Here is an 8,831-nt window from a genome sequence, read left to right as displayed (position 1 = left end):
AAGGGGTTTGTTCGGCCGCAGCTTAAAAACAATATCTAAAACGCATTTTCTGCGAATTGAAAAAAGTATTTACAGTTTCGCGGTTTAAGGAATTTGCTAGAGATGCTCTAACGGAACTCACTTCTTTCACTTGGCCCGCTCTAGTTTTTTTTCTGCCAGTTCGGGCAGCTCTAGTTAGGCAGGTCCATATCTACCTAGAGCGCTCGTGTCGTGTCTAGTGAAAAACAAGGTATCACACTAATCTTAACGAAAATCATAAAAACACGTACGCCCGCAAAAAGCATCTATCTAAACGTGAAAGTGCTTTGGGATAAAAAGCTAACATTTTTCAAGTAAATATTTTACTAAAAGTTGATGAATTTAAATATTATCCACTAATTTGAAAAGATGTTCGCAAACTTGGCAAGTACAAAAAATGTTCATGATTAAAAAAATAAAAAAATTCCACAAGTTTCAAAAATATTGGTGATTCAAAAAAAATCATGAGTTCAAAATTTGTTTGTGGATTCAAAAAATGGCCGTGATTTGAAAACAATGTTCATCTGTTCAAAAAATGTTCACTAGATCCTAAAATATTCGTGGAAAAAATTATTCATGCATAAGAAAAAAATATTCACAAGTTCAAAAAATACTCCTGATTTAAAAAAATGGCCGATTATATGAAAAGTGCAAAAGTTGCAAAAAGAACAACCCACACTAAAAAGAAAACTCCAACAAAAGACATCCTCACACACAGTGGCGTAGCTAAGGTAGGGCTACGCCCCGGACCAGCTCTCACGGCTACAGTACCTTTAATTACTACAGTAGCAAAATATTGCCACCCACCAGGCCATGGCCCTGTTAGCCTGAGGCCTGGCTACGCCCCTGCTCACGCACGCACACACACACACACACCTATTTTTTGACCTCCACCCTTGAGTAAAATGCATGAACCGTCCTTAAAGTTGGTGGCAAGGTCCAAAAGGATCCTTAAACTCTAAAACTGCTGCAGTACGGTCCTTAAACTTGCGAATACTAAGTCAATACAATCCTTGAACTCGTGGAACCGGTCCCGGGATACGTATGCGCCGATGCGTGTACGTTTTGTGTACGGCGCCTCCACCACGTCAGCGTACGCAGTTCATCGCGGGCAACCAATGCGAGGCCGTGGTGTTTGTGTGTTCGGCCCCCCAAGATCCTGATTCTGTGACTCATCCGCTTTCGCTCCCACCTGATCATCTCGTGAAACAGAAGCTATCGCCCCCGGGACAATGGTGGCGGCCTGATGATCGCCGACAGGTCCAACACGTGAACGCTCCAGGGACGGCGGAGGAAAGAAAGGGATTGCAGCCGCATCCGCCGATGGGTGCCACGATACGGCGGCTTGATGAGGTGGTGGCGCCAATGTACGGTTGTTCTAATGGAAACGACAATGATGAAGAAATAGAGAGCATCGTCTATACTGTTTATGTTCAAAACTTATCATGTTCCCGTACGGGCAAGAGTTCAGTTAAGATCTATGTGTGAGTTCACTTCATATATGTTTGTGAAAAAGTGCTGCTGTATTGGCAAAGGTTCAATTATAATCTATGTGTGTTCAATTCATACATTGCATAAAATTACTGTTGTGCTGGACAGAATTCAGTGCTAAAGTTCACTTCATATATGTGTTTTGTCAAAATTTAGTTATGCTCTAGCACTGAACAGGCACATTGGAATATATGTATACATATATGTCAGAAATCAGTGGAATATTTGTTGGTCAAACTGTACATGCACATTTTCAATCATACATTCAGTCATATTTCTTGGTCTCATTTGTTTGTCTCACTACACATGCATAATCTGTCAAAATGCAGATACATTCAGTGATAATTTTTGGTCTCACTTCATATATTCAATCAAATGCAGAAACACGTTGATCTTACTTCCATTAGAACAAAGGATAGTTCACAAACATTGGAACAAAGAACAGTTCACTTCCATTAGAACACAAGGATAGTTCACTTCATTAACATAATACTAGTGCATAGTTGAGATTACTAAACATCCAAAAGTCGCTCAAACAAGCTGCGGCTGGAGCCATCGGCGGCAATGGGAAGGGGAGGCGCGACTGGGATGCCACGGCTGAAACAGGAGGGAGAGGAGCGACTGGGATGCCACCGGCGACGGGAGGGGGAGAGGCGTCGAGGCTGCCGCCATCGTGGTCCCCGTCGACTGAACTGTCTAAAGTGTGATCTGGCTGAGAGCGATTTGGGAAGTTAAGGATTCAGGCTGTGTTCGGGGATTTTGACCAGGGAGATGACTAACTTTTTCTAACCACGGGCCCTCTATGGTGACGTGGCGGACATGACGAGGCGGCGTACGCGAGCCGTATGTTTATACATAGCCCAGGACTGGTTGCACGAGTTCAAGGACCGTATTGACGCCGTATTCATGAGTTTAGGGACTATATTGGAGCAGTTTCAGAGTTTAAGGACCATCTTGGACCTTGCCAGCGACTTCAGGGACAATTCATGCATTTTACTCCTCCACCCTTCCCTGCTCATGGTGCGAGTCGGGGCTTGACTTGTAATTGGGGCAGCTACAACCACGGAGAGAGCCTCACTTGTGTGTCGAGGATTGTAGTTGCAACCTCACAATTAAACTACAAAAATAGTCTTGGTTGCGTGTCTGAGGGTTGACTTGTAACTGATGCACCTACAAACTATGAAAAAGCCCAGTTGTGTGTTGATAGTTGACATGCAACTGGGTTGGAGCCCCGGGCGCAACTACAACCTATGAAAAAAGCCACAGTTATGAGTCGAGGCTTGACTTGCAACTACAAGTACAAACCTATAAAAAAAAGCCCCTGGATTACGACTTGAGGCTTGACTTGCAACTCAGGCAACTAAAAACCTACAAAAAAGCCCCCTCGGGTTGCGACTCGAGGCTTGGCTTGCAATTATACTCCCTGTTTTTATTTAGGCAGCGTATTAGATTTGGTCAAAGTCAAGCTTTGCAAACTTTGACAAAGTTTATAAAAAATATTAACATATAGAAAAACAAATCAATACCATTAGATTCATTATTGAATGTATTTTCACATCATATACATTTGTTATGGTAAATGTTTGTATTGTTTTTTATAAACTTGGTCAAACTTTATGAAGTTTGACTTCGGTCAAATGTAACATGCAGAGTAAATAAAAATGAAGGGAGTATTAGGGCAACTATAAACCTACGAAAAAGCCCCAGTTGCGAATCGAGTGTTGATTTGCAATAATTGACACGCAATTGTGTGTCGACAATTGACACGCCATTGGGTCGGGCCTCGTGGTGCAACTACAACCTATGAAAAAAGCCCCAATGGAGAGTCAAAGGTTCACTTGCAACTAGGACAACTACACAAAATTATAATATTACGAGTCGAGGGTGGATTTGCAACTCGGACGAAAAAACAAACCACAAACTCAATTGCGTGTCAAGGATGGGCTTGCAACTCGAATGAAACAAACCACAAGCCCAATGCGAGTTCAGGTGGACTCGCAACTGGGATAACTACACAATACTACATGCCCAGTTACAAGTGGGGAGTGGTTGGGTGCTCGACTTAGAAGAGATGAGGACGAAACTGAAGAATAAAACTCATCCCACACGTGGGTGTTGAACTTATCAGGTTTCACATCGTGGTAGAAGTTCCCGCAAAAGTCCACAAGACATGTTCTGCAGAAAAATTAGCATGTAATTGGTCACATGGATTGAGCTCCAAAAATAAGTGAGCTTCAAAAACAGAAGCAAAGAAACTCTATCTCTAAGAACTCCAAACAACCCCAGTAATCTAAAGAAAACATTTGTTGTGACACTATCATGTAGTTCTGGCAAAAAAATAGTAGATCAAAAAAAACTCTGGGTCTACCAAAAAACACGTTACGCATTAATCAGATAAAAATAAAAAATTAGACCTACCTTGTAGACCTGAGTATTCTTCTCTTGAACATGAAAACACACTACATACAAACTCCTGCTTGTAGGAACAATAAGGCACTCAGAGATTTCTCCCCATTGATATGAATTCTATGCATTTCTATCCTACATCTAGCCAAAAAAGGAAAAACTGCATCGGCTCCCGTTTTATGTAAAATGCTCTCGTCTGGGGTAGACTCTACAAATTCTCCACCAGGCCAGAAAAAGCGCATAGTGAAAACAGACAAAAAGAAAAGGGCGGCGCCCCCAAACAACAACATATATGGCCCCATGTGAAAAAGAAACACAAGAACTGGCCAACACAAAACAAACGGGACAAAAGGACGCATGACCAAAAATAATAAGCTGACACGAGCGGGCATGATTGAGTTTGTGCGAACATTAAAGAAAATAAATTGGATGGTTATAAACTTAGACAAGTCATCACTAAGATTTAGCAAATCCGAAAAGAAAAAATCTAGTGACACAGTCCTCTAGCTATACAGTCGAACCAAAAATAAAAACAGGGAATGAAAAGACATAAGCCTTCCACAAGAAAGCTATAGGCCACAAAATAAACCCGATCCACAAACATAAAAATGACCCACTAAAAAAAGTCATGTCGGGGGAAACAAAAAACATGACACAACGACAACAAGCATAACCTATTTTTGTGAATAACGAGCACGATTGAGAAGCGCGTGTATCTAACCGTATACGAGTTAGATTAGACATTGTCAACTCTCATCTAGATGAGAAGTAGCAAAACCAATCCGAAAACGGGGTCGACAAGTCAACCCCAGATCGCGCCGTGAAAATGATCCAACAAAATACACATGTGCGAACAGGTCGACAAGTAGACACCAGACAGACTGCGCGACACGGGTCCCGCACGACAAAAAGGACCCGCAATAAATATTTGCACAATAATTAAAGTTAAAAGATGACAGGGTTAAAAAGGTTGATGAATTTAAAACAAATAAATAAAAAAGAAAGAAAGGAAAAATAAAAAAATAAAAGGAAATGTGAAAAAAATCAGCATGTTTGGTCGTACTCAATATGTTTCTAACGGAATCCGCAGCATGCATAATGAGACGACTCCGGGGTCTACTCTGTTCACACGGGTGCCGCTGTACCAACCGAACGATCTGATTGCTCAAGTATCCCCTATTCCTATTGGTCAGAGTCAAAACTAGGTCCCACAGCGCTCAAAACTAGTCCCCAGCCATCTATTTAGACCGACTAGTCCACTACTCCTACTGTGATTTGCAGAGTTGCTAGCTGGAGATGGACGGTGAAGTCCAACTAGTCAAAGTAGGGTATGGGTAGAGCGCGATACCATGCAGGCATTGCAACAGCAGTGTGCACCGCATCATCTGCGACAAGGGAAAAGTGTTACTACTACGTAGAATATGTAGTTGTAATTGATACCGTCTGATTTACCTTCCATGTATAGCAAGGGTATGAATCTGGACATATCCACCTCCACCCGAATCAATCAATAATTCCCTGTAATGGTGCCTGGTGGCATACATCCCATATATATGTATGCAACCCCAAGATCAAAGGAGCCAATTAGTTTCATCTACGCTCCATTCTTTCCAAAAAGATCAGTGCAGGGAACAAGCCATGGCCTTGTCTGGGAGCTTAGCTCTAGCGCTCCTCTTCAGCCTCCTCTCCTGCTATGCATCCGTCCCTTCCCTAGCTTCCTCCGACGGCTTCATCCAATGCCTCTCGGCGGCCATACCCAGGCAGCTGTTGTACACGCAGAGCTCGCCTTCGTTCACCTCGGTCCTGGTGTCCTCCATCCGGAACCCCAAGTTCTCGACCCCTGGCACGGTGAGGCCACTCTGCATCGTCACGCCGACCAACGCCTCCCACGTCCAGGCCGCCGTCGTCTGCGGCCGTCGGAACGACGTGCGCATCCGCGTGCGCAGCGGCGGGCACGACTACGAGGGCCTCTCGTACCGGTCCGCGCGCCCCGAGGTGTTCGCCGTGGTCGACCTGGCCAACCTCCGCTCCGTGCGCGTCGACCAGAAGGCGGCCACCGCGTGGGTGGACTCCGGCGCGACGCTCGGGGAGCTGTACTACGCCGTCTCGAAGGCGAGCTCGCAGCTGGCTTTCCCGGCCGGCCTGTGCCCGACGATCGGCGTGGGCGGCCATTTCAGCGGCGGCGGGTTCGGCATGCTGCTGCGCAAGTACGGCGTCGCCATCGACAACGTCCTGGACGCCACGCTTGTCGACGCCAATGGGCGGATCCTGGACAAGCAGGCCATGGGGGCGGACGTGTTCTGGGCCATCCGCGGCGGCGGCGGCGAGAGCTTCGGCATCGTGCTCTCGTGGCAGGTGAAACTCGTGCCCGTCCCGCCGACAGTGACAATGTTCAGCGTCACAAAGTCCGTCGACGAGGGCGCCGTGGACATCCTCACCAGATGGCAAGAGGTCGCCCCAGCTCTCCCCGAAGATCTTTTCATCAGGGTGGTCGCGCAGAAACAGGCAGCCAACTTCGAGTCCATGTACCTGGGGACGCCCGACACGCTGCTGCCGCTGATGCGCAGCCGCTTCCCGGAGCTCGGGCTCAACCGGACGCACTGCAAGGAGATGACGTGGATCCAGTCCGTGCCGTACATCTACCTGGGCAGCGCCGCCACCGTGGAGGACATCCTGAACCGGACCACCGCCACCAAGTCCTTCAGCAAGGCCACGTCCGACTACGTCCGTCAGGCCATCCCCAAGGACGTGTGGGTGAAGATCTTCGCCTGGCTCGCCAAGCCGGACGCCGGGCTGATGATCATGGACCCTTACGGCGGGAAGATCGGCAGCCCACCGGAGTCGGCGACGCCGTTCCCGCACCGTGGCGGCGTGCTGTACAACATCCAGTACATGAATTTCTGGTCGGCCGCCACGGACGGATCGGCGCAGACGAGGTGGCTCAAGGATTTGTACGCCTTCATGGGGCCGTACGTGAGCAAGAACCCCAGGGAGGCGTACGCGAACTACAGGGACCTTGACCTGGGCCAGAATGTGGTCGTGGGGAACGTCACCAGCTACGAGGCCGGTAAGGTTTGGGGCGAGAAGTACTACAAGGGTAACTTCCAGAGGCTGGCGACGGCGAAGAGCAAGGTGGATCCTGACGACTACTTCAGGAACGAGCAGAGCATCCCACCGCTACCGGCAACGAAGTGACTATGAATATGCCGGCCGCGACTATGTGTCGCTTAGTGCGAGACCGAACGGTCCCGCCTGAATCGGGGAACAATCGGCCGGCCCAGCGAGCTGGAGGTTTTCACCCTTTTTTTCCTTTTTTGCTTTCCTTTTATACTTTTGTTTATATTTAAAAATATTCTAAACATATACTATATTATAATAATCACTTTACATAATTTTTAATAAAATCTAATCATGAATTTGAAAAATATTTAAGGAGTAAAGAAAAAATCCGAATGTATACGAACACACAACGTGTATGGAAAAAAGTAGACATCAAAACATATATATGAAAAAAATGTGTATAAAATTATATATGATATAAAAAAATGTCCATGGTGTATGAAAAAAAGTAGGCATCAATATATATAACATGTACAAAAATGTACATAAAGAAAATATTTTTTTGAGAATTAATTACAAGCAATTGTTTTTGACATATAAAAAATATGTTGATTTACAATCAATAAGTGAGCATTTTAGCTCGTGAACTCCGTGTCTTTGGACCAAAAGGCTGAGTCATCCAGGGGAGGGAGAGAGATATCGCCTGGCTGCCCGACAGATATGCCTACAGCCGGGTTCCGTTGCTCCTCCTCCATTGCAGAAGACACGGTCATGCATACACAGACTTGGGCCTGGCGGTTCTTCCGTGCACTCCCGCTGTCCCGCAATGCCGACCAGGCAGAAGAGGTGACAAATCTCCGGCGTGAAGTAATTGGGAGCGTAGAACCGAGTTGTGGTTGTCTGACGCCCCTGATGCTCTGATTAGCCTTCTGGCTACCGATTGTAATCCTATCAGTAACTAATTAAAGCTCCTTTTTAGAAGAACAGGGAGCGCCTCCCGGTGCTTTGTGAGGAACCCCACGAAGGACATCAGTTTTTCCTTGTCTGATCCTGAGGAGAGGATCGCCTAGTTCCTCACTGTGTTCATGATCAATCTCAAGACCCGAGGGACATAAATCCAAGTGGTGTTATTGAAAATCATAGCATTTCTATATTTCCAGACACACCAAAGGAGAGCAGAGCTAACATTATTTAAGACAACACAATTTTTGTTAGCAATCCAGAATCTAGCTACAGATTCAAAGGAAAAGCCAATATGAGATTTGAAGTGATCTGCAACAGGAATCTAGATGTGTTTGACAACAATGCAATGAAAAAAGAGCTGGGAGCAAGATTCTTGCTCCAAACAGTAAACACACTCAAGGGGTTTGATGATATGTCTTTTCCTAAGATTATCACTGGTCATCAGATTGTTATGAGAGAGGAGCCAGAGAAAGACACGAATTCTGGGGGGAACTCTCAATTTCCAGACAGCTGGGATAAAAATAGGCTGGACCCCCTGAAATTGATAATATGATAGAGGGAGCTAGAAGAGTATTGCCCCTTGTTTTCTAGTTGCCAGATCAGAGAATCTGGCTCATCAGAAAAGACAATGCTTCTAGCAATTTCCTCCAGCTGGAACCATTGTTCCATAAGTTTGTCGCTAAAGTTCCTCCTGAATGAGAGTTTGAGGCATTGCCCATCCAAAATATCATTCACACATTTGTTTTGTTCATTGCAGATCGAATAGACATGCCAAAATTGAACAGCTAGAGGGGAAGTGCCAAACCAAGTATCTTCCCAGAACCTGGTTTTGCCCCCATCCCCAATTTTCCATCTGTGGCCAAATTTCACAGCATGGATAATAGACTTAAACC

General features: G+C 45.8%; 1 pseudogene; it reads left to right on the top strand.

Annotated features, from left to right (window-relative positions):
• Nucleotides 1-5,553: 5,553 nt before the first annotated feature.
• Nucleotides 5,554-8,009, top strand: LOC147960279 (berberine bridge enzyme-like Cyn d 4 pseudogene; annotated as a pseudogene).
• The last annotated feature ends 822 nt before the right edge of the window (nt 8,010-8,831 follow it).

Source organism: Triticum urartu, chromosome 7A (genome assembly GCF_056163025.1).
Source record: "Triticum urartu cultivar PI428250 chromosome 7A, HENAU_Tu73, whole genome shotgun sequence".
Classification (NCBI taxonomy): Eukaryota; Viridiplantae; Streptophyta; class Magnoliopsida; order Poales; family Poaceae; genus Triticum; species Triticum urartu.
Note: the sequence above shows the minus strand (reverse complement) of the source record. Positions and strands in the feature narration are given on the sequence as shown.